Source organism: Narcine bancroftii, chromosome 5 (genome assembly GCF_036971445.1).
Source record: "Narcine bancroftii isolate sNarBan1 chromosome 5, sNarBan1.hap1, whole genome shotgun sequence".
Classification (NCBI taxonomy): domain Eukaryota; kingdom Metazoa; phylum Chordata; class Chondrichthyes; order Torpediniformes; family Narcinidae; genus Narcine; species Narcine bancroftii.
In genome coordinates, this window is record NC_091473.1 from 131,264,150 (window position 1) to 131,289,691 (window position 25,542).

Below are 25,542 nucleotides of genomic sequence, written 5' to 3' on the forward strand. Positions count from 1 at the left end.
ATTTGGTTAATTTATTTAGATTTTTTTTACTCCCTCAATCCTCTTGATGTCCAGGTAACCCACAAATGTCTCTCCTCAAAAATGTGTTTTATTCATTCTCAGAGACCCTTGACTCTATGAACTGGCTCTTCATACAGGAAGATGTAACTTCACATCCACAGAAGATGATCACTCCAGTGAGGAGAGCTGCCTCAGCCAGTAACAGCATGGATGGCAGGAGGTGTGACCAGTTGATACTCACTCACTTCCTGCCTGAAAGTAAAAAGGTGACAGCATGCTATCAATTTTTTTTCATATGTTTCTCTTTGATTCTACTAATGTTTCATCTAGGTTTCTGAAAAATGGTTTATTTGACCCGACGACTATGTATTGGAAATAAAAACATAAAATGCAGACAAGTTTACCAGGTCTGCTAATGTTTTAGGTCAAAGACACTTCAAGTCAAGTTTATTGTCATCTGATTGCAACCCAGCGAAACAGCCTTCCCTGGTCCTCGGTGCAAAACATGCAGACACAAAACCAGGCGTAACGCACGTACAAACAATGCATATGCAGAAGTATTTTATATATACAAATAAATAAATAAATTTTGTTTCATGTCTATGAGAGTCGTGGATGGATAGTGTGAGCAGTTCTTTTAGTCGTTCAGCATTCTCACTGCCCTTGGGAAGAAGCTGTTTAAAGCCTGGTGGTGCTGTATCTCTTTCCTGACAGAAACAGCTGAAAAGATGCTGTGAGCAGGGTGGAAGGGGTCCTCAATGATTTTGCGCACCTCTTCGGACAATGATCCCAGTAGATCACATTGAAAGGGGAGAAGGAGACTCCAGTGATCTTCTCTACAGTTCTCTGGATTGACCACCTATCTATTTCCCTGCAGCAACCTTACCACACTGTGATGCAGCCGGCCAAGGTGCTCTCGATAGAGTTCCTATAGAAAGTTGGCATAATGGTGACTGGTAGCCTTGCCTGCCTCAGTCTTCTCAGGAAGTACTTTGTGCCTTCCTGACAAGTGAGGAGATGTTGAGTGTCCATGATAGGTCACTAGTTAGTGAACTCCAAGGAACTTGATGCTCTCCACTCTCTCCACTACATAGTTGTTAATGTGTAGTGGACGATGGTCATTTCTGGTCCTGAAGTGCATGATCATTTCCTTCATCTTTTCCACCAGTTCTCTGTAGTGTCACTAACACTTTGATGGAAGTTCATCAACCAGAAGCATTACCTTTATTCCCCTTTCTACCTGACCTAAAGTCTTAGAGTCCCCAAGTTCTGCAGCATGAAAACAGGCCCTTCAGCCCAACTCATCCATGCTGACCAAGTTGCAAACTGAAGCCAATTTCATTCACCTGTACCTGACCCATATTCCTCAAATGTTTTCCCATCCATGACCCTGTCTAAAGGTCTTTTAGCTGGTAACTGGTAACTGCTGGATAAGTATATTTTCTGGTCTCTTGAGTTTTACTCTTTCAATTACTAACAAAAACTTATCTGCTACCTCATGATCCGCTAATTTCTGCTCATCAGACAAGTCTAATATACAGATTTTTTTCCTTGCCAGTAGCTTGAGGCTGCTGGTTGCTTGACAGTAGTTGTACCTTCCTCTGACAGCTCATTCCACGCATTGCCCACCATCTGTGTGAAATAGATGCCCTCAGTGCCCCTTTAAACCTTGCCTGGCTCAACTTAAACCAATGCAACTAGTTTTAGATTTCCCTACCCTGAGAAAAAAAAAATACTGTTCACCTTATCTATGCATCTTAAGATTTTATACATTTCTACAAGGTCATCCCTCAGCCTCCAATATTCCAGAGAATAAAGACCCAATCTATCCTTATCACTCAGGCTGTTCAATCTCAGGAATTTCTGCACCCTTTCCAGTGAATGACATTTTTCCTACCAGGAAGATTTTAAAACCATAAGATATAGGAGCAGAAATAGGCTATGCAGCCCATCATGTCTCCCCATCATGCAATCATGAACTTATCCATTTTCCCACTCGCCCCTACAGTCAAGCCTTCTCTCCGTAACCTTGAATGCTCTGGCTAACCAAGAACCTGTAAATCTCCTCCTTAAATACACCAATGACTTGGCCTCCACAACCACCTGTGGCAACAAATTCCACAGATTCACCACCTTCTGCCTAACAAAATCCTCCACATGTCTGTCCTGCAATTGAGTCTTCTTGTCCTAGACTCTCACACCACTGGAAACATCTACACTGTCCATACCTTTTAATATTTGAAATGTTTCAATGAGATCTATCTTCATTTTCCGAAATTCCAATGAATATAGGCCAAGAGCTGTCAAACATTCCTCATAGGACAGCGGTTCTCATCCTTTTTCTTTCCACTCACATACCACTTTAAGTATTCCCTATGCCATTGGTGCTCTGTGATTAGTAATGGATTGCTTAAGGTGGTATGTGAGTGGAAAGAAAAAGTTTGAAAACCACTGTTTCAATTGTACCTAATTGACTCATTATGTGCACAGTTTCATAGCTCCAAAGGAAATGGGTCAATAACAATTTTTCTCAAGCAAAGCATTTCAGTAACCATTGAGTCTAGAGCAGTGATTCTCAACCTTCCCTTCCCACTCACTTACCACCTTAAGAAATCCCTTACTAATTACAGAGCACCGATGGCATAGGTGCAGAAGGATATAGACAGATTGGGATTCGAGGCAAAATTATGGCAGATGAGATTTAACATAGAGAAGTGTACATTTGTACAGTTGTACATTATGGCAGTGGAAATAAACAGGCAGAATACTATTTGGATGGGGTGAAAATTCAGACCTCAGATGTGCAAAGGGACCTGGGTGTCCTCGTGCAGGGAAACCTAAAAGTTAATGACCAGGTGAAATTGATAGTGAAGAAAGCGAATGGTATGTTGGCATTCATTTCAAGAGGAATAGTGTACAAGAGTAAAGAGGTGTTGATGAGGCTCTATGGGGCACTGGTGAGTCTTCATTTGGCATACTGTGTGCAGTTTTGGGCCCCTTATCTAAGAAAGAATGTGATATTGTTGGAGAGGGTGCAGAGGAGATTAACTAAGATGATTCTTGGAATGCAAGGGCTAATGAACAAGGAGCGTTTGGCCGCTCTTGGGTTGTATTCATTGGAGTATAGGAGAATGAGAGAAGATCTCATAGAAGCATTTCATATTTTGAAAGGTTTAGATAGGGTGGATGTGGGTATGATCTTTCCCTTGGTGGGTGAATTGAGGACAAGGGGGTCATAGTCTGAAAATTAGAGGTTATCCATATAAAACAGAGATAAGGAAGAACTTCTTTAGCCAGAGGGCCGTGGATCTGTGGAACTCGCTGCCGCATATAGCAGTGGAAGCCAGATCACTGGGAGTATTTAAACAAGAAAAAATGAGGGCATCAAGGGATATCGGGTCAAGGCCGGAAACTGGAACTATCTTAGTGTAGATTTACAGAGCAGACTTGATGGGCCTAGGGGCCTGCTTCCCTTCCTTTGTCTTGTGATCTTGTGAAAGAAAAAGGTTGAGAACCACTATCACCCTTTCAGTCCCAGAATAATCCATGTAAACGTCCTCTAAACCCAACAATACTGCTCACAACACTCCAGGTAAGGTTCGCCATTGCTTTATAAAGCTTCAACATTACATCCCTGCTCTAATAATCTATTCTTCTTGCAATGAATGCCAGCGTTGCATATGCCTCCTTCGTCAGTGACTCAACCGGCTAGTTTACCTTCAGGCTACCCTGCATGAGAACTCACAGTTCTCTTTGCATCTGGATATTTTCAATTTTATCCTGATGTAAAAATAGTCTGCCCATTTATTTTTTTTCTACCTAAGTGCATGACCATACACTTTCCAACATTGCATTTCATTTTGCCACTTCTCTGCCTGTTCTCTGAATCTTCTTAAGACCTTCTGCAGACTCCTTGTTTTCTCAACACTACCTGCTCCTCTACCTACCTTCCTTTCATTGACAAACTTGGTCATAAAGTCATTCAGACCATTATTTAAATCATCAATACACAACATTGAAAAAAGATGCTCCAACACTATCCCTTGTGGTCACAGTTATTACATTTTTCCATTCAAATACTTCCTCTTAATTGCTATCTATTTATCCTACTCCTTCTAAACTCCAGCCATTGCTGCTCTGCCTTCTAGCGCCCCTTCCAATCTATTTTGACCAGTTCCTCTCTCGTGCCACAGTAATTCCATTTACTTCACTGAAATACCGACATGTCTGACTTTATTTCTCGTTAATTTCAAATTGAATTCAATCAATTTGTGATCACTGCACGCCCACCCCACACCAATGGTTCATTTACTCTGGTGCATGACTCAACAATCAATCCAGTCCGCCGATTCCTTTATGGTCTCATTAACAAGCTTCATTAACAAAATTCCCCCATGACTACCATAACATTGCCCTTCTGACACATCTTTTCTATTTGCCGTTGTAATTTGTTGCTCACATCCCAGATTCTGTTTTGAGGTATATAGCTGCCACCAGTGTCATTTTATCTTTTCCATTACTTAACACAACCCAAAATTATCCTATATCTTCTGATCCGATGTCACTTCTTTCTAATAATAGAGCCAAGCCACCCCCTCTGCTTACTTTCCTATCCTTTTGACATACTAATTATGTTTAGACATTCACCCCCCACCCCCCTCCAATAACATCAATCCTTTAGCCACAATTTGTGATGGCCACAATATTATACCTGTCAACCTGGAGCTGTATTGCAAGGTCATCCACTTTATTTCTTATGCAACATACATTTAAATATAAAACCTTTAGGCTTTTATTGGTTACTTTTTTTACCTTTGTGTCTCTGATGTATTGCAACTCATCCCTACGGGTGGAATATCACCCTATCTACCTTTCCTTCCACACAAACTCCCTACCAGTTATTACTATTTGTGTGCCAACCGTCTCTTCCTTTACCTCTTCACTTTGGTTCCCACCCCCCTGCAAATCTAGTATAAATCTTCCCACAACAACATTAGCAAAACTCTCTGCCAGGATATTGGTTCCCTTCCAGTTGAGGTGCAACCCATCTATTTGTGCTGTCTCACCAATATCTTCTACAGTTGTAACATGACATTCCAATTTTCACACTCACTTCCTTGACCGATGAAGCCAAGTATGCCAAATGCCTTTTTTACTAAATTCTCTGCTGCTTTCACCTCTCTCAATGCACTATAAACCGATATACCCAGATCCCTGTTCCACTACACTCCCCAGGGCTCTGCTTTAACTTAAATTGCATCGTATTTCACAGAGTTAGTTTCCAATTCCTATTTCTTAGTCCACTTCCCTGGTTGACCTAGATCTTATTATAATCTGAGTTAACCTGTCCACAATATCAATTTTGATGTCATCTACAAATTTATTAATCGTGCTGACTAAATCCTCATCCACATCATTACTACAAATGACAGAAGACATTTTCCCCCAAACTATTCCTCACAGCACACCACGAGTCGCAGCCTTCTAATCTGAAATACATCTTTCTCCCATCATCCTCTAACTGCTACCAGCAAGCCAATGTTGAATCCAATTGGCTAGCTGGATCCCATGCGACCTAACCTTCCTGATCAGCCGACTATGCAGGTCCTTGTCAAAGGCCTTGCTAAAGTCCATGCAGAAAACATCCTGCACCCTGCCCTTGCCAATTCTCTTGGTCACCTTTTCAAAATAAAAACTCTTATCAAATTTACAAGACACAATTTTCCACATGCCAATCCATCTTGATTATTCCCAAATGCACCTCGTTCCTTTCTGTCAGAATCCTTTCCAGTAACCTCCCCACTATTGATATTTGGCTCTGGCTTCTCCTTTTAGCCCTTCTTGACTGAAGGCACTCCATTAACCAGCCTCCAGTCTTCTGCTACCTCACCACTGGCTAATCACAATACAAGTGTCTCTGCCAGAGCCATGAGATTTCTACTCTATCTTCCCATGAGGTCCTTGGGTACATTTGATTAGAGATTCATGCACTTTAAGACCACCAGAATGTCCTTTCATGTAATGTGATTATCCTTCTATCCATCATGATTGTCTTCCTGAATCCCCTGGCTTCCATGGCCTTCTCCACATAAGATACAGATGAGAAATATTAATTTAAGACCACACCCATTTCCTGCGACTCCACATATACATGAACCTATTCCATCACAAGTTACCCTTTTGTTCTTAATATAGAATCCCTTGAGGTTCTCCTTCCAAAACTATCTCATGTCCTTCTTTTACCCTCTTGAGTTCCATCTTAAGTGTGCTCTTATATCCCTTATACTCCTCAAGGGATTCTCTTGATCCCAGCTGCCGAGACATGGTACACATCTCTCTTTTTTTCTGATCAGAGCCTCAATTTTCCTCTTCAGCCAGAGTTCCCTAATCCTACCAGCTTTTCCCTTCACTCTAATAGAAACACACTGGATGTTCCCCATCCTGTTTTCAAAACCCCCGCTCTTGCCAGACATCTCTTTACCTGCAAACAGCCTCTCTCAATCAACCTTCACAAGTTCTTCTCTAATATCATTGTGGCAATCCACTGTTGCGTGTAATTGTCTGGTCGGGCACATCTATTGGCTGATTGTACCTGTGGTCCCTCCCCACAGGCTCCTGTATAAAGGTGACTGCTCCACAGCCCCCTCCTCAGTGCAGGAGTATGGATGTGACTTTGTTCTTAAGTGAATAAAAGCCTATTGGTTTCTCTACAACACTCTTTCAATTAATTGATGGTGCATCAATCATTAAACTTAGCCTTGCCCAATTTAGGACTTCAGTCCAATCTTTCGTCATAGCATTTTAAAAACAAATCAAATTATGGTCACTGGCCCAAAGAGCTCCCCCACTGACAATTAAGTCACTTTCCATGCCTCATTGCCCAATAGAAGGTCCACTTTTGCCCCCTCTCAAGATGGACCATCCACATATTACTTGCAAAAGCTTTCAAGATATGCTTAATTTCCACCCCATCCAAACCTTTAGCACAATGGTAGTCCCAGTCAATATCAGAGACGTTCGAAACACCATCGATTGGAACACTATATTCTTACAGCTGGAGATGCTCCTCTAATTCCCACTGTCTATTGTAAAATTCCATCAAAGTGATCATTCCTCCTTCTTTCTAAGTTCCACCCGTGGAGCCTCATTGGAGAATCCCCAGGAAAATCATCTCCAAGTTCTGCTATTAAACATAGAAACATAGAAACATAGAAGATAGGAGCAGGAGTAGGTCATTCGACCCTTCGAGCCTGCTCCGCCATTCAACGAGATCACGGCTGATCTTAAAGTTCAGTACCCCGTCCCCGCCTTCTCTCCGTAACCTTTAATACCCTTATACTGAAGAAATAGATCTAATTCCCTCTTAAATAGATTTAATGAACCTGCCTCTACTGCCCTCTGTGGCAATGAATTCCACAGATTCACCACCCTCTGGGTAAAGAAATTCCTGCTCATCTCGGTCCTAAATGGTTTGCCTATTATCCTCAAACCATGGCCCCGGGTTCTGGATTTTCCCATCATTGGAAACATCCCATTTTCTTCCGTATCAAAAACCAAACTGCTGAACATTTTTGGCATTTTCTGATTTTATTTTAAATTTCCAGCGTCTGCAGATGTCTGGATTTGTTGAATTTGTGGTAGAAATGGACAAGCACATGCTATAATGAGGTCTTGCCCATCCAGTCATGTCAAATGCATGGTCTGAAAGCATGTAAATTGCTAACCCAAGTTAAGTTTACTGGGAATAGCTATTCTAACTTTTCAATTCTGCATTAATTTATTTGCTTGAAGTTTGTACTTATAATTTGAAAAGGATCTGTGCCCTGAATTATTATGGGCCAGATGTGCTTACCTTCATTTATTATCCATCATTCCCTGACAGCATGGCTGAGATTCAATACTCAGCTATTTCAGAAGCATGTTAATTAAACACCAACTGGGTAAAAAAAAAGAGTAGGAGAATTTAGCCAAATTGATATCAGAAGCAAACAAGCTATATTTTATAATTCTGCAAGTGGATTACACCACTTTCCATAAAAGACACTAAATGCTCAGAAGAAATAATTAATCTGAGCATTTTGATGAAATATGATTACACACAAATGACCAGCTCTATTGACAAGTGGCATATGTTTGGACAAGACAAATCTTGCTATAGAGCTTGGTCTTAGAATGATAATCGTGGAAAAAAAGCAAATTAAAAAAAGCCAATATTCAACAGGCCAATAGCCAATTAGTGCAGAATTCATTCAGAGGACGTTGAAACTCCAAAGACCTATTGATTTAATTTGTATGAATGATAAATAAATATGCACAAGGTCATCACCTGCTGAGAAACTCTTGTCAAGATAGTAACCATTGCTGAGTTCAATTTGTAAAGAGGAAGACAGATAATTGTGCTGGCTAATGAGAGACGTTAAAAGTTAAGACCTGTGGGAAGCAGATGGCATCCTCAACTTTCATCCTAATCAGAACACAACTGATATGACCCAAACACACTTGGCAATTATCAGTACAAGAGGTTGACCCTTACAATGCAGAATGAATATACCTGTTAACTTCTAGAGGTTCCTATGCTCCCCAGATCTTTAAGCTTAAGCAGGAATTGATTTCTCAACTCAAGAGAGCCAGGGATCCAATGGTGAATTAACCATTAGACTGAGTAAGATGAAGCCTAGGCCCCCAGAAGGTAAGGGGGTCCGTTTCACAACCACTGGTACACCAATGTAACCACTTGTCAATATGGGCTCGCATTAGATCTGGGTCCACCCGTCAATCAAGGCTCACAGAAGTAGCACATTCACCTGACAGTCAGCAACAGGGTCTCGGTCCTATCTATCAATTCAGGCCTGGCCGGTCCTAATGCTACCTGTCAATCAATGCTCGTGTTTGTACGTGTGCCTGAGATTTTTTTAAAAAAAAAGACTCTCCCTTCTCCTGCGTTATTTTGTATTGAAACTGTTATTTTAGAATTGATTTTATTTATCCTTTGTAACTAACAGACTTTTCAAATTATTCAGGGCTGGCAGATGGCTTCTGAAAGGTAAGGTTTTGTTTGATTTTAATGACATTTTTCCTCCCCTCCAACCAAACACCAACTGGTGTCTTCCCAGCAGATAAATTTAGAATATGTGAGGGTTTCACACCCAAAGGATAATAAATGGAACAATTTCACTTTACTCCATTCAATGAAGGTTGGGGGTCGTGTGGCAGGGGAGCAAGGTCGGGGTGGGGGGGGCCTTACTAATCCTCAGCCTTGGTCCCGGGTAATAGTTAATCCACCATTGCAGGGATTACAGTATATTTTCATCTACGGTGGATCATGGCCTGCCCCAGTTAGTCTTTTTAAAGAACTATGGAACACTACAGCAGAGAAATGGGCCCTTCAGCCAATCTAGTCTGTAATGGACTATTATTCTGCCCAGTCTGTACCTGGCCATAGCCCTGCATACCCTTTCCATATCTTTGTACCAATCTAAATTTTTATTAAAGCTCAAAATTGAGCCCACATTCTTCATTTCACCTGACAGCTCATTCCACACTCTCACTACTCTCTACACGAAGAAGCTCCCTCCAAATGTTCCCTTTAAAAATTTCACCCTTCACTCATGTCCTCTAGTTTTTGACTCAACTAATCTCAATTATTTTCCCCAAAATGTTCAAGTGCAACTTTTTATTTCAGATCCTAGCACTGCCCTCTCCTGGGCAGAGGGTCTGTTCACGTCATTCACAACATCACTTGGTATTCAAGAGGGAGCGACTCTAATTGGAAGGTAGAGGAAGTCAGATGGACTTAAATGAACCTTTTCCCCATGTTATCCCAATGACCATCGACATTCCAATAACTCGACTGATCTGTATTTTATAATTATGTACTTTACCGGCATCACCTACGGCTCCTAGAACGCTTCCACCAGCGTTGTCTCCGCTCCATCCTCAACATTCATTGGAGCGACTTCATCTCCAACATCGAAGTACTCGAGATGGCAGAGGCCGACAGCATCGAATCCACGCTGCTGAAGATCAAACTGCGCTGGGTAGGTTATGTCTCCAGAATGGAGGACCATCGCCTTCCCAAGATCGTGCTATATGGCGAGCTCTCCACTGGCCACCGAGACAAAGGTGCACCAAAGAAGAGGTACAAGGACTGCCTAAAGAAATCTCTTGGTGCCTGCCACATTGACCATCGCCAGTGTGCTGATATCGCCTCAAACCGTGCATCTTGGCACCTCACTGTTCGGCAGGCAGCAACCTCATTTGAAGAAGACTGCAGAGCCCACCTCACTGTCAAAAGGCAAAGGAGGAAAAGCCTAACACCCAACCCCAACCAACCAATTTTCCCTTGCAACCGCTGCAACCATGTCTGCCTGTCCCGCATCGGACTTGTCAGCCACAAACAAGCCTGCAGCTGACGTGGACATTACCCCTCCATAAATCTTCATCTGTGAAGCCAAGCCAAAGAAAGAACGTAGATTGCTGAAATCACACTGCCAAATACAACTCCAAAATGTTGGATAAAAATAATTAATCTGAACATTTTGATGAAAATATTTACACAAAAATGACCAGTTAAATTAATATTTGGACAAGACAATCCTTAGTAGAGAGCTTAATGCAGATCCAGTAGCACCTCATGAAGTAAAACACGAAAGTCTGCAGACGCTGTGATTGAACAAAATAAAACACAAGGCTGGAGAAACTCATTAGGTCAAATAGTGTACTTTATGTAGCAAAAATAAAGATATATAACCAATGCTTTGGGCCTGAGCCTATAAGAAAGCTGTAGGCAGGTGCCTGAATAAAAAAGGTGGAGGGAGGGACAGGGGGAGGAGCACAGACCCACAGGCAAGAGGTAATACCCGTAAATTGGAGGAGCAGCACCTGATATTCACTCTCCAACTGGATGGCATTAACATCAACTTCGTCTGTTAGACCACTCCCTCTCTTCCCTGTCCCTCTGTCTGCTTTCCACCAGCTTTTTCTCGACCCTTTCCCTTTTCATTCACAGAGTCATTCCCCCACCCCCCCCCCCCTTGGTTGTGCTTGTGCCCTCCCTTCCTCATCCACCTATTACCTCTTGCCTGTGGGCCTGTGTTCCTCCCTCTGACCCTACCCCACCCAATCATTTTATTCAGGCACCTGCCTAAATTTTTGCTCATGCTTTGATGAAGGGTGCAGGCCCAAAACATTGCTTTAGTATCTTTATCTTTGCTATATAAAGTATGCTGTTTGATCTACTTGAGTTTCTCCAGCACGGTGTTTTTACTGCACCAGGTTGCTGTTCTATCATCTTTGAGTTTCTCCAGCACGGTCTTTTTACTCCACCAGGTTGCTGTTCTATCATCTTTGAGTTTGATTTACTGCAATCCTGAAAATGGCACCCTCAGACACAAGGTTAAATATCAGATATCAGTTGTTGGTTTGATTGTAAGTGATTATGGCTGTTGAATATTACCCATTTACTCTGAAATTCTTACTGTGGCAATTCAAGTTGGTGCATTTGACCAATAAAGCCCAACCTCCAAGATTGGTCCCTGCTGGAATATGTTGCGGGCTGTAGCATTATCGTAGGGTAGGCACAGATTGTGATGTGTCTCACTCCCGTTGCTGGCCTGGCCAAAATCCAGTTCGTGGGTCCCAAATATCTCCTTCACAGGGGCAAGTTAATGTTTCCCTTCACAAAAGTTTTCAATTAAATTGCTAAAATTAAACACCTCCAGCTTTAGGATGCCCTGAATGTAAAGCAGGGGCAAGGAGGCAAATTCCTGAGATATGTTGAAATGCAATTTTCCTGGGGCCATATTTTTACTATCCCCTGAGAAACAAACACCTTCTCACCTCATGCAAACACCCACACTATATTAGAAACAACATCTTAAGTCACAAAAATAATCTGAACGTAAATATCAAATAGCTTCCAGCAGACAAACAATCTTTTTCTTGTGAATTATAGCAACTTTCTATTTCTATGGCAACATGCCCTTTCTATACAATGCAATGAAATGCAGTTGGCTAACAACCAGTTCCTTGATTTACCACACTTTCTATTGTGGCTCTTTCAACTTTGACATTTCACCTTGATTTTTTTTAAAATGTCAAAGCAAATGGAAATGTGTCTCTGAATGTTCATTACCATGTTTTAATTTATTCATCATATTGTTATTTTCCTTAGTTTTCAGAATTCAATATAGTCTCAACTAACTTCCAAATCAGGAACAACATCTCTTCCCACAGCCTAGAAATGGTTAATGCCGATGAAAACCTGGAAATGGAAATAAGAGTCTTGAAAAGAATATCTATATTGGAAATAGGCCAGGGGAGTTTGAAACATCGTAAATTAAGCTTAACCCGTAATTTAAAATATTATAACAGAGGAAACCTAATCAATCCCACCTGAATTAATTCATGTCATCTCATCTCCTTTTACATTTCTTGTTAACAGAATCCACTTTAAAAGCCATGACAATTTTAATTTCAAAAGAAATAACTCGGATTAGAGCTTATCATGAAAGGTGCAAATGTTCCTTTCAATGACTGATTAGAGAATGGAGAATATCAAGACCAGACTGAATTCTGGTGGAAAACGGCTGATAATGAAAACAGCTAAACGCGGGAATTGCTGGATGGGTAGTGAACAGCAATAAGCTTCAAGAAAGTATAGTCAGGTGAATAAAAGTTAAAAAAACACATGCAGCAAATGAAATATAATGCTGAGTAATTCAAAATGCAACACCTTGATGGGAAAATTAGAGGCAATACAAAGTAATATTTTTTTTAAAATAGTACCACAAATAAAGCAGTTTGTATGTTGTGTATCTACAGTGCAAAGACCTGATGAGCAAGTGGTTCAAAAAAAGGGCACACAGGATCATGGGTTTTATAACTACAGTCAAAGAACATGAAAGTCACAATGGACGGTATGGGTGGAAAAGCACAATGTTGTTACAGCGAATGAGACAGGTGTTCAAATCCTGTGCTGTCTGTAAAGAATTTGTATATTTTCCCCATGTCCGCATGGGATTTCTCCGGGGCTCCGGTTTCCTCCCACCATTCAGAACATACCTAGGGTGTAGGTTTATTGGGTGTAAATTGGGCAGCACGGACTCGTGGGCCGAAGTGGCCTGTTACCGTGCTGTATGACTAAATTTAATTGAATATTTGTAACACTGGTTCAGCCACACTGAAGATTCATGTTCCATTCTGGGCACAACATTTTAGAAAAGTTGTGATGTCCAAGTGAGGGTCCACATTAGAGACTCTAGGTAAGATGGGCACAGAAAGGCTGGAGGAACTCACTCAGCCTTGCAGGGTCCTTAGGAGGTAAAGGCGTATTAACAATCTTTCAGGCCTGAGTCCTTTTTCAAGGTACCTCAGGCCTGCAGCATCAGTAATATATCTTTACCTCCTGTGGATGCTGCAAGACCGGCTGAGTTCCTCCAATATTTCTGTTTTGACTACAATCACAGCATCCGCAGACTTTTGTTTTACTCCAGAGAAGAGGGTCTGCAGTTAAATGGATAGAATCTAGAATGGAGGGATCTGATGGAAATATTTAAATTCATGAAGGATATGAGCATAGCAGACTGTGAAATAGTTTCTATTCGTAGAACCTGGGATAAAGAGGAAAAGTGATCAGGAAAATAACCAAAGTGACATGAGGAAAAGCTTTTTCTTAAGAAGAACAAAGCAGGGAGGAGTCACGTGATGGAGTAGTGGCCGGACGGTGAACTCCAGCCCTCTCCAGAAAAGTCGGGAAAAACAAGAGAAAATACAAAGGCACAGAAATACAAGTTAAAGAAAAGTGAATATAAAGGTGGAAAGAAGATGGAGACAAAAGGAGAAAAATCAAAATCAACGGAAAGAAGAGAGGAAGAGAAGACAACGGAGGAAAAAGGTGAAGGCCTTACCTGTCCGAAGAGGCCCGCTGTGGAGAGAAGACCCCACTACCTCAGGTCGGTAGAAAGAGAACTACAACAATGGCTCACAGAGCGGAGTAAAAGTGCGCAACCGCGCATGCGCGACTCCTCGCGCATGCGCGATGCGCATACAAAAAAACACACCGACGGGAGGGGGGACCAGCTGGGGAGTCGATCTCCACAGCCGGCAACGACAGCTGCAGAACACCTGCAGCAAGAAGAGACCACAGAAGACAATAGAAACAAGAAAGAAGAGGAGGAAAGGGCAGCAAAGAAACAACAGATGGTCAACCTAGAGGAAGAAGAAGAGGAAGAGGAAGAGTACAGGGAAATAGAAGAAGAAAAGATAGGCAAGGTAAAGGAGGTACTTGCTCTTGTTAGAGGATACATGGAGTCATTTAAAGAATGGCAAACACAGGAATTCAATGATTTAAGAAGAAGAATAAACAACACAGAAAAGAAAATAAATAAAATGGATATGACCTTAACAGAAATGGGGAAAAAAATGGACAAGATGGAAGAACGGGCAATAGCAGCAGAAATGGAGGTAGAAGACTTAAAAAAGAAATTGGAGGAATCTAATAAAAAAACTAAAGAGACACAAGAATTACTAGCCCAAAAAATAGATATAATGGAAAATTATAACAGAAGAAATAACATAAAGATAGTGGGCCTTAAGGAAGATGTAGAAGGCAAGAATATGAGGGAGTTTATAAAAGAATGGATCCCTAAGGCCCTAGGATGTCCAGAACTACAGCAAGAAATGGAAATAGAAAGAGCACATAGAGCATTGGCCCCTAAACCACAACCACAACAAAAACCAAGATCTATTGTAGTAAAATTCCTAAGATATACTACAAGAGAAAAGGTGCTGGAGAAGACAATGGAAAAAGTAAGAGAGGGCAACAAACCACTGGAGTATAAAGGGCAAAAAATCTTCATTTATCCAGATATAAGCTTTGAACTCCTAAAGAAGAGAAAAGAGTTCAATGCAGCAAAAGCGATTTTATGGAAGAAAGGATATAAATTTACACTGAAGCATCCTGCGGTATTGAAAATATTTATTCCAGGACAACAAAACAGACTATTCTCGGATCCAGAAGAAGCACGAAAATTTGCAGAACAATTACAAAAATAGACTGAGGGATGAAGACGGGTAATGAGAGCAAAAATTATCACGATTGATATGTATGTGGGTAAAGACAAAAATAGACTGAGGGATGAAGACGGGTAAGGAGGGTAAAAATGACCACGATTGATATGTATGCGGGTAAAGAGGTATAAGAGTGAATAGAGACAACGGGCATATGTGAAAGTATCTGTAATTAGAGGAAAACATAGAAAGTATAGACAAGAATTAATAAGGGAAGGTAATGGAATAGAGAGAATAAGGAGGGAACTAAAAGAGTGACCTTTGTGACATATAAAAAACGAAATCTTTTCTGGGGGGGGCTGGGTGGGGGGAAAAGAGCGGTCACTGCAAAATCAGTTGACGCTTGCGAGTGGATTCGCAAATCCAAATGGAGAGGGGAGATGTGGTTGTCCGACAAGGGATAAAGGGCAACTCAGGAGGGGAAGGGGAGATTGGGGATAAAGAAGATAGAAATAGGAGAATAAGGAAAATGTTGGATGTTGTAGGAATGTTGTCTGGTAAAGAGTTGAAAATAAGAAAACAGAAATGGAAAAGGAGGAAAGGTAATGATGGAAAAACGGAAAGAGAAGATAAACAAAATATAAAATGGCTACGCTGAACTATATGACTCTAAATATTAATGGAATACATAACCAAATTAAAAGGAAGAAACTACTAAATTTACTGAAAAAGGAAAAAATAGATATAGCATTTGTCCAAGAAACACATTTAACTGAATTGGAGCACAAGAAATTAAAGAGAGATTGGGTAGGACATGTAACAGCAGCATCGTATAATTCAAAAGCAAGAGGAGTGGCTATATTAATTAGCAAAAATGTGCCATTTAAAATAGAAGAGGAAATAATAGATCCAGCAGGGAGATATGTTATGATAAAATGTCAGATATATTCAGAGCTTTGGAATCTACTTAATATATATTCACCTAACGAAGAAGATCAAAAGTTTATGCAAGATATCTTTTTGAAGGTAGCTAATACGCAAGGGAACATACTAATAGGAGGGGATTTCAATCTGAATTTGGATCCAAATATGGATAAAACGGGGAAAAAAATTAACAGGAAGAACAAAGTAACCAAATTTATAATTAAATCAATGCAAGAAATGAAACTTGTGGACATATGGAGGAAACAAAACCCAAAAGAAAAGGAATACTCATACTACTCGACTAGACATAAAACATACTCAAGGATAGACCTATTCCTGTTATCAGCCCACATACAAGGGAGAGTTAGGAAAACGGAATATAAAGCTAGACTATTATCGGACCACTCACCCCTGTTATTGGCAATAGAGCTAGAAGACATCCCTCCAAGAATGTATAGATGGAGATTAAACCCCATGCTACTTAAAAGACAGGATTTTAGAGAATTTATTGAAAAACAATTAAAAATGTACTTTGAAGTAAATACGGAATCAGTGGAAGATAAGTTTATACTATGGGACGCAATGAAAGTATTCATTAGAGGGCAAATAATAAGTTATGCAACCAAGATGAAGAAGGACTATAATCAGGAAACAGAGCAGTTGGAAAGGGAAATAATAAACATAGAAAAAAAATTAGCAATAAAGGAAGATACAACCAAAAGAAGAGAATTGGCGGATAAAAAAATAAAATATGAAACATTACAAACATATAAGGTGGAGAAGAATATAATGAAGACAAAACAGAAATATTATGAACTAGGGGAAAAAACACACAAAATCCTAGCATGGCAGCTTAAGACAGAGCAAACTAAGAAAATGGTATTGGCAACAAGGAAAAAAGACAAACAAATTACATATAATCCAAAAGAAATTAAGGAAAACTTCAGAGAATTCTATGAACAATTATACCGAACCGAAAACGAAGGGAAAGAAGGGAAAATAGATGAATTTTTGACTAAAATTGAACTACCAAAACTACAAATAGAGGAACAAAATAAATTAACAGAACCATTTGGAACAGTAGAAATACAAGAGATAATAAAAAATTTACCAAATAATAAGACACCAGGAGAGGATGGACTCCCAATAGAATTCTACAAAACATTTAAAGACCTAATAATACCGCCCCTCCTGGATGTAATCAACCAGATTGATGAGACACAAAACTTACCAGATTCATGTAAAACAGCAATAATTACAGTGATACTAAAACAAGGGAAAGATCCACTCTCACCAGCGTCATATAGACCAATATCTTTGCTAAACACAGATTATAAGATAATAGCTAAACTATTAGCGAACAGATTAGCAGAACAGGTACCGAAAATGGTAAATTTAGACCAAACTGGATTTATCAAAAAAAGACGCACAACAGACAATATTTGTAAATTTATTAACTTAATTCATGCAGTAGAAGGAAATAAAGCACCGGCAGTAGCAGTTGCTTTAGACGCAGAGAAGGCCTTCGACAGAGTAGAATGGAATTACTTGTTCAAAGTATTGCAAAAATTCAGTTTACCGGAGAAGTATATTAATTGGATTAAAGCATTATATAAGGGACCGTTAGCGAAAGTGACAGTAAATGGACATGTATCAAAGCAATTTAACTTAAGCAGGTCAACGCGGCAGGGATGCCCACTATCACCATTATTGTTTGCGCTAGCTATAGAACCACTAGCAGAATCGATAAGAAGAGATAATAATATAAAAGGAATAAAAATAAAAGACAGGGAATATAAAATCAGTCTGTTTGCGGATGATGTGATAGTGTACTTAACAGAACCAGAACTATCAATAAAAGAACTATATAAGAAATTGAAGGAATATGGAGAAGTGTCGGGATACAAGATAAACGTAAATAAAAGTGAAGCAATGCCTATGAATAACGCGGATTTCTCAAAATTTAAGGAGGAATCCCCATTCAGATGGCAAACGCAGGCAATAAGATACCTAGGTGTGCAAATAAACAAAAATCTAGGCCAATTATATAAACTCAATTACAATCCACTAATGAAAAAATTACAGGACGATTTAGAGCATTGGAAAGAGCTACCACTAACACTGATAGGAAGGATAAACTGTATTAAAATGAACATTTTTCCAAGGATACTATACTTATTTCAGGCATTGCCAATACAACTGACAGAAAAATTCTTCAAAGAGTTAAAGAAAATAATAAGGAGATTTTTATGGAGAGGGGGGAAACCGAGGATAGCACTAGACAAATTAACAGAATGGTATAAACAAGGAGGCTTACAATTGCCAAACTTCAAAAATTATTATAGAGCCGCACAATTAAGGTACCTATCAGATTTTTATCAAACAAGGGAAAAACCAGACTGGACGAGACTAGAATTAGATAAAATAGGGGAAAAGATACCTGAACACATATTATATAAATGGGACGAAAAATTGGTACAACATAGAACTTCTCCAGCATTACACCATCTCCTCAATATATGGAAGAAGATTCATGTAGAAAGAAATAAAATAAATTACCAAATACCAAAACTAATATTGACGCAAAATAAGCTACTCCCTTTTACAATAGACAACCTTGCCTTTAGAAAATGGGAAAAAAAAGGGATTAAAAGAATAGAAAATTGTTTTTCAGGAAGTAGATTCTTATCCTTTGAACAAATGAGAGATAAGTACAATATAACGGGAGATACAGCGCTGGCATATTACCAACTGAGATCCTACTTGAAAGATAAATTAGGAAGCAACTTGAGTTTACCAGAGGGAAGTAACCTTGAATATGTGATTACAGATACAATGTTAATCAAAAGATTTATAAAAAATATGTATATTAAACTGCAAGAAAAGGAAAATGAGGAAACAAATGGTAAAACTAAACAAAAATGGGAACAAGATTTAAATATAAAGATAAAAAAGGAAACATGGGAGAAGTTATGCTCTGGAACGATGAGAAATACAATAAATACGAGGCTGCGTATGATACAATATAATTGGTTACACAGACTATACATTACACCGCAAAAGTTAAATAAATGGGACCCAACAGTATCTGATAGATGTTTTCGATGTAAAAAAGAAAGGGGCACAACAATTCATGCAATCTGGACATGTGAGAGAGTAGAAAAATTTTGGGATGATCTCAATCAGATATTAAATAAAATAACAGAAAACAATATACCAAAGAATCCAGAGATCTTTCTCCTAAGTAACATAAAAAATAAAGAATTTGGAATTGACTTGGAGGATGCACAAAAAAGATTTGTTAAGATAGCCCTAGCTGTAGCAAAAAAATGTATTATGTCAACCTGGAAATTGGAAGATAATTTGAAAATACAACAATGGTATATAGAAATGAATAAATGTATTCCATTAGAAAAAATAACATATAGTTTAAGAAATAATATTGAAATATTCGAACAAGTATGGGAGCCTTACATTAAATACAATAGCGAAAACCTACCGGGAACAAACATTACCTAAGTTGATGGAAGGAGAAGAGAAGAAAAAAATGGACTCAGTAGAATTTCTGGTGTATTTTTGTTGAATGACAACATTGTCTAACTGAATTAATGCAACCTAGATTGTATAACTAAAATGGATGAGAGGGGGGAGGGATGGGGGGGTGGCTTGGGAGGAGGGAGGGGGGAGGGAGAAAAAGTCACTGTAAATGTGTGGAAAAGAAAAAGTGTATATCATGGCTATTGTGATTTATGGTGTGAAAAATAAAAAATTTAAAAAAAAAACTAAGAAGAACAAAGCAGGTGGCTGGAATCTAGAATGCACTGCCAGCGTGAGCCACCGAGGCAGATTCAACACGACATTCTAAATGACGTTGTGAAGTACATTTTTTAATTTAGACAAACACACAGAACCTGTGTGGTGCGCTGCCGTACAGAAAGCAGACACAAGACTTAAAGACTGATCAACGGGGTTTATTCCACTTAAAGTCCCTGTTGCAATTAGCTGTGGTTAGCTGTGCTGGCCCCGTGTGACTGACCTCGAGGGATTGCATGTGGCTTATAGCCCGGTGGATGATTGGCAGCCGACCGGGTGGGGTTTGGTCAATTCAGGTCGGCTGATTGACAGTCGGCCAGGTGTTGTCTTGGCCTCCAGTGCTCTTCCTGCAGGTACACAGGTCGCCCCCTGCAGTAGGCTAGTGGTGTATCACCACACCCTGTGCTGTGCAATAACACACAATTGACCTACAACCCCATACATTTTGAAGGATGGGAGGAAGCCAGGGCACCTAGAGGAAATCCATGAAGACACGGGGAGAGCGTGCAAACTCCTTACGGACAGTGCCAGATTTAAACCCCGGTCTCGCTAGCACTACAAGAGCATTGCACGAACCTCTATACTACACATACCACCCCAGTAGTTGAAAGATAAATTAAATAACAGGATTCTTAGGGGAGGGCAGAAGAATGTAAATGACCAAATTTCTCCCTGTGGTCTTTTTTCAATGCTCTTGTAGCGGCTACTATGGTAGAGCTACTAAAGTAATGTACACACATGCGAGATTAGTCAACTCAAGACTGACCGCAACACTGTAACCTTTGTGTGGGTGAAGCAAATTTAACCCTTTGGATATCACAGGGGAATGCTGGCAGTTCTGTATAAATCCCACTAAGTTAGACATTATTTTTAGGTTACCCATCGGTAGCCTTTTCCATACAGTTCTCCATAGCTAGAGACGTCACAGTGATCAGGAGTGGAGCATAAAGTTGCAGCAAATTTCCCCAGCACTAATGTCTACAGTACCTGTGCCTGTATATGGCCAGGAACATCCATTCATTAGAATCCAAATTTATTATCATGAATGTGTGTTGTGAAACTCATTGTTTTGTGGAAGCATTACAGATGCAAAATTGCTATAAACTACATTTTTTTTAAAATATGTGCAAAAAAGAGCTTGAGGTCGTGTCTATGATTCATTTTGCATTCAGAAATCTGATGGCGGAGGGGAAGAAGCTGTTTATGCTTTCTTTATTGATTTGTTTTTAATTACATCTTTCATTTTTTTAAAATTTAGACATCCAGCACAGTTACAGGCCCTTCAGGCCCACGTGCCTGTGTCGCCCAAATACCTCAATTAACCTACAACCCCACTATGTGTTGACGTTAAGGGAAATGAAGAAGAACTGAACAAGGAGGAATGAAGCTCATGAAAAGATTCTTGAATTAAATACTAGGTTACATATTTTTTGAATTATTCTTAATTGTTTTTAAGAGTTAGTTTCCTATTAACAATTGTGCTGAAGGGTTGCTGTTCACTGATTTGTGACTACTTAACCAACCTCTGTGTAGTTAATGGTGGGAGCAGTTAATTCAGTGGTTTTACTGGGTAGATCTATTTTTTTTCGAGCATTTCCATGGATTCTACATGATGTCCAGCCCCCCACATCTCCATTGGGCACACAGAACTCAAAATGGTCAACCAGTTTACCTACCTCGGCTGCACCATTTCATCTGATGCAAGGATCGACAGCGAGATAGACCACAGACTCGCCAAGTCAAATAGCGCCTTTGGAAGACTACACAAAAGAGTCTGGAAAAACAACCACCTGAAGAAACACACAAAGATCAGCGTGTACAAAGCCATTGTCATACCCACGCTCCTGTTCGGCTCCGAATCATGGGTCCTCTACCGGCATCACCTACGGCTCCTAGAACGCTTCCATCAGCACTGTCTCCGCTCCATCCTCAACATTCATTGGAGTGACTTCATCACCAACATCGAAGAACTTGAGCTGGCAGAGTCCGCAAGCATCGAATCCACGCTGCTGAAGACCCAACTGTGCTGGGTGGGTCACTTCTCCAGAATGGAGGACCATCGCCTTCCCAAGATCGTGTTCTATGGCGAGCTCTCCACTGGCCACCGAGACAGAGGTGCACCAAAGAAGAGGTACAAGGACTGCTTAAAGAAATCTCTTGGTGCCTGCCACATTGACCACCACCAGTGGGCTGATATCGCCTCCATCTGTGCATCTTGGCACCTCACAGTTCGACGGGCAGCAACCTCCTTTGAAGAAGACCGCAGAGCCCACCTCACTGACAAAAGACAAAGGAGGAAAAGCCCAACACCCAACACCAACCAACCAATTTTCCCTTGCAACCGCTGCAACCGTGCCTGCCTGTCCCACATCAGATTTGTCAGTCACCAACGAGCCTGCAGCAGACGTGGATATAACCCTCCATAAATCTTCGTCCGCGAAGCCAAGCCAAAGAAGAAAGAAGAAAAGAAAAAAGAAGAACATGATGTCCCTGCCACCAAACCATCCAACCAAAGCACCTTGATCCCCCACACCACCAGCCAGACACAATGTCATTTTTGTGCCTTGCCATTGCATTGATGCATCAGATGCATAAAAGATAAGTCTTTAGTTAACACGTACGTCACTGGCTACTGCAGAGAACTTATTGACGCATAGGATCATGCAGGTTCCTAGCCCAGGAGGAGGTCAGTGTTCCTGCACTGGCTCTTTGAATCCTTGCTTTCTGTCGGTAACCTTATAAGATATTTGACACTCTTTCAAAAAACCTTTTTCCATTGGTGGATTTTAAATTCCAATGGCTTTTTCCTGAAAGACTTTGTAGCCATGGCATCTACCCATTGGCCTATATTTTTTTCTGTAGGAATTCCATCATCTTGGCAATCTTAAGTTCAAGTTCAAAGGATGTTAGCGTCCCAGGGAGTGCTGTAGAACAGAGAAGACTTGGGAGGTGCAGATACATAGTTCCATAAAAGAGGCCACACAGGTAAACAGGTTGCGAAGAAAGTGTTTAGCATGCTTCTCTTAGGTCATGATGAGGGGAGCAAGAGCAGCAATATCATATTACAACTGTACGAGTCACTGGTGAGACATTATATGGAGTATTGTGCACAGTTCTTGTCGGGCAGCTCCAGGAAAGACATCAGGTTGCAAAGGATGAAGAAAAGATTCACAGGCATGTTCTCAGAACTGTTAGGCTTGAATTACGAGGAGAGGCTGGACTTTTCTCCTTGGAACGAAGGGACCTTATGGAGATTTATAAAATCACTAGGGGCATGATCACTAAACATTTTCCCCAAAAATTTACTTCCTGAAAAAAATATTGGGGATCATGACTGACAATTTCAAGTTGAACACAAAGATAATTTTGGATTTGCAGTATCATGTTGGAAGTCGAGGAACATTATTTTTACTTTAATTGAATTTAGCATTAATCATACACTCGCCACAAATGTAACAGATTGGATCACAGCTGTTGCGACATTGATGAGACATTTCTGCCGCATTGAATCATCCTGAAGACAGTAAGTATACTCACTATGATATTGCCTGAAGACCATGTGCATCAACATGCATTCAGTCTCTATTAATGTAATGCACAGCATCTCTATATGTGAGCTACTTTTATAGCCTGCCTTTCTCCGACATTTGTATAGTAGCTGCACTGCTTGGATTGACCAGAACAGCTTGCTTTTAGGCAATATACTAGTAGACTTAAAATATGACAGGAAATCACAAAATAGGTTATATCTAAAAAACAGTATGTGATAGGAAATATTTAAGATGATTTTTTTGTGATTAGCAGCCCAAAATCCAAAACAATGCACCCAAAAGTGTTCAGGAAACTTCAATGTCCAGTGTAATTAGTTTTCAGGCTAGGATCATCTAAAACTAGAAGGCATGATTGTAAGGTGAGAGGGGAAAGACTTAAGAGGGATCTGAAAGGTAACTTCTTCACACAAAGAGTGGTCAGTATATGAAACAAACTGCCAGAAGCAGGAACAATGGTAATGTTTAAAAGACATTTAGCCATGTACATGGATAAGAAAGGTTTGAGGGATATGGGATGATCGGTGGAAAATAGAACCATCTTGATTCGACTGTAAAGCCAGTTTCTATGCTATGGAACTCTATAACCTCAGAACACTGGTGCCTCACCCACCCATGGTAGAGACAATCCATCAGCTGCAAAACTATTGATGAAACAAATAACTCCAATCAGTAACATGAAGACTGAATGACTGTCAAACAAAATCTTTACTGCCTTATCCTGAGGTTAAACCAGTCAAAATCTATGAATTCCAAATTTTTCAAAAAAACTGATCTTTTTGCCTGAAGTTCAAAGAGTTGCCTGGAAAAAAAACCATTTTGATTTCTGCTTCACCAATCAAATCTAAAAGGGGTAAAGGTTCCATTGTTGTCAGTGTAATACTCCATTTAGAATCTAATATACATGAAATTCAAGATAAAGAGTTGCCACTTTGTCCAGCGCCCCTCACAGAAAATCTACAAAGGAGTAGAAACACAATGCTGTATTTACAATATAGGTGTGCCAGAAAATAGCTTGTTTATTCCAACTTCAGTGTTCACTTATCATTATGGTAATCCTTAATTACTTCTAAACAAATCCTAGACGCTGAAAATTAAATTTTGTAACAGTAGTGAAGTCTCACTCACATTTCAATTTTTGTTATAGGTTTTCAATTAAATGTATCTTTTACATTTTTCTGTCCTTTTTGATTTATTTCCCATTTTGTTTTTAATACCTAAAATGAACATGAATTAAATATTCGCAAAGGCATAGCTTAGAACAGTGGTTTTCAAAGTGCCTCCCCTAAACTCACATTCCAGATTAAGCAATCCCTGTGCCATAAGTGCTCTGTGATCAGTAAGGGATTGCTTACTGATTGTATGTGGCTGGGAAGGGAAGGTTGAGAACCACTGCTCTAGACCCAATTGTTACTGAAATATTTTGCTTGAGAAAAATTGTCATTGGCCCATTTCCTTTCGAGTTATGAAACCGTGCACATAACGAGTCAATTAGGTACAATTAAAACAGTAGTTTCCAAACCTTTTTCTTTCCATTCATATACCACCTGAAGCAATCCCTTACTAATCACAGAGCACATGGCATTAGATTGCTTCAGGTGGAAGGTGAGTTTAGAGGGTAGTTTGAAAACAACTAGTTTAGATCAAACTCAACATTGGTGACTAAGAATTCTTCAAACCATTCAATATCAGTTTAATTGCTTCATGTAAGGGACACTATGCTGTAGAATAATTATTTAGCAGTTCTGGTGGATGTGGTCTCACCAATGTCCTATACAGTTGTAAAATGACATTCATGATCCTGTACTCAATGCATAAGCATGTCAAACACCTTCTCTACCTGTGATATTAATTTCCTGAAATTATTTTCCTGATTCTGTCTCTTTGATGTACAACATTCCCTTACCATTCACCATACAAGTCCAGCTAAGTCTAAACCTTCAAAAGTATCACTCCTCTCAATTGCCAGCATTAAATTTTCTCTGCGATTGCTTGAAGCACTTTCGCAGTTTACCTAGATTTTGTGGTAATTGTAGAGAACACATTGTCTGCAATGCCACCGATTATGTTGTCATCCACAAACTTCCTAAATATGCTAAGTTCTTTATATAGATGACAAACAACAGTGGAGAGCCACCAATCCCTGTGGTACTCCATTGTTCACAAAGCTCCAATCTGATTAACCACCCTCCATCATCCTCTATCTCCTATTGTCAAGACAAGTTTGTGCCCAATGGACCAGAACACC

General features: G+C 39.9%; 1 long non-coding RNA gene across 1 annotated transcript; it reads right to left on the reverse strand.

Moving 5' to 3' along the window:
• LOC138762808 (uncharacterized) lies at positions 1-25,302 on the reverse strand. Its single transcript, XR_011357163.1, has 3 exons — positions 25,201-25,302; positions 7,853-7,936; positions 1-252 (listed from the first exon to the last, which is right to left on the reverse strand). It is a non-coding gene; the product is annotated as an uncharacterized lncRNA (long non-coding RNA).
• Positions 25,303-25,542: the final 240 nt, after the last annotated feature.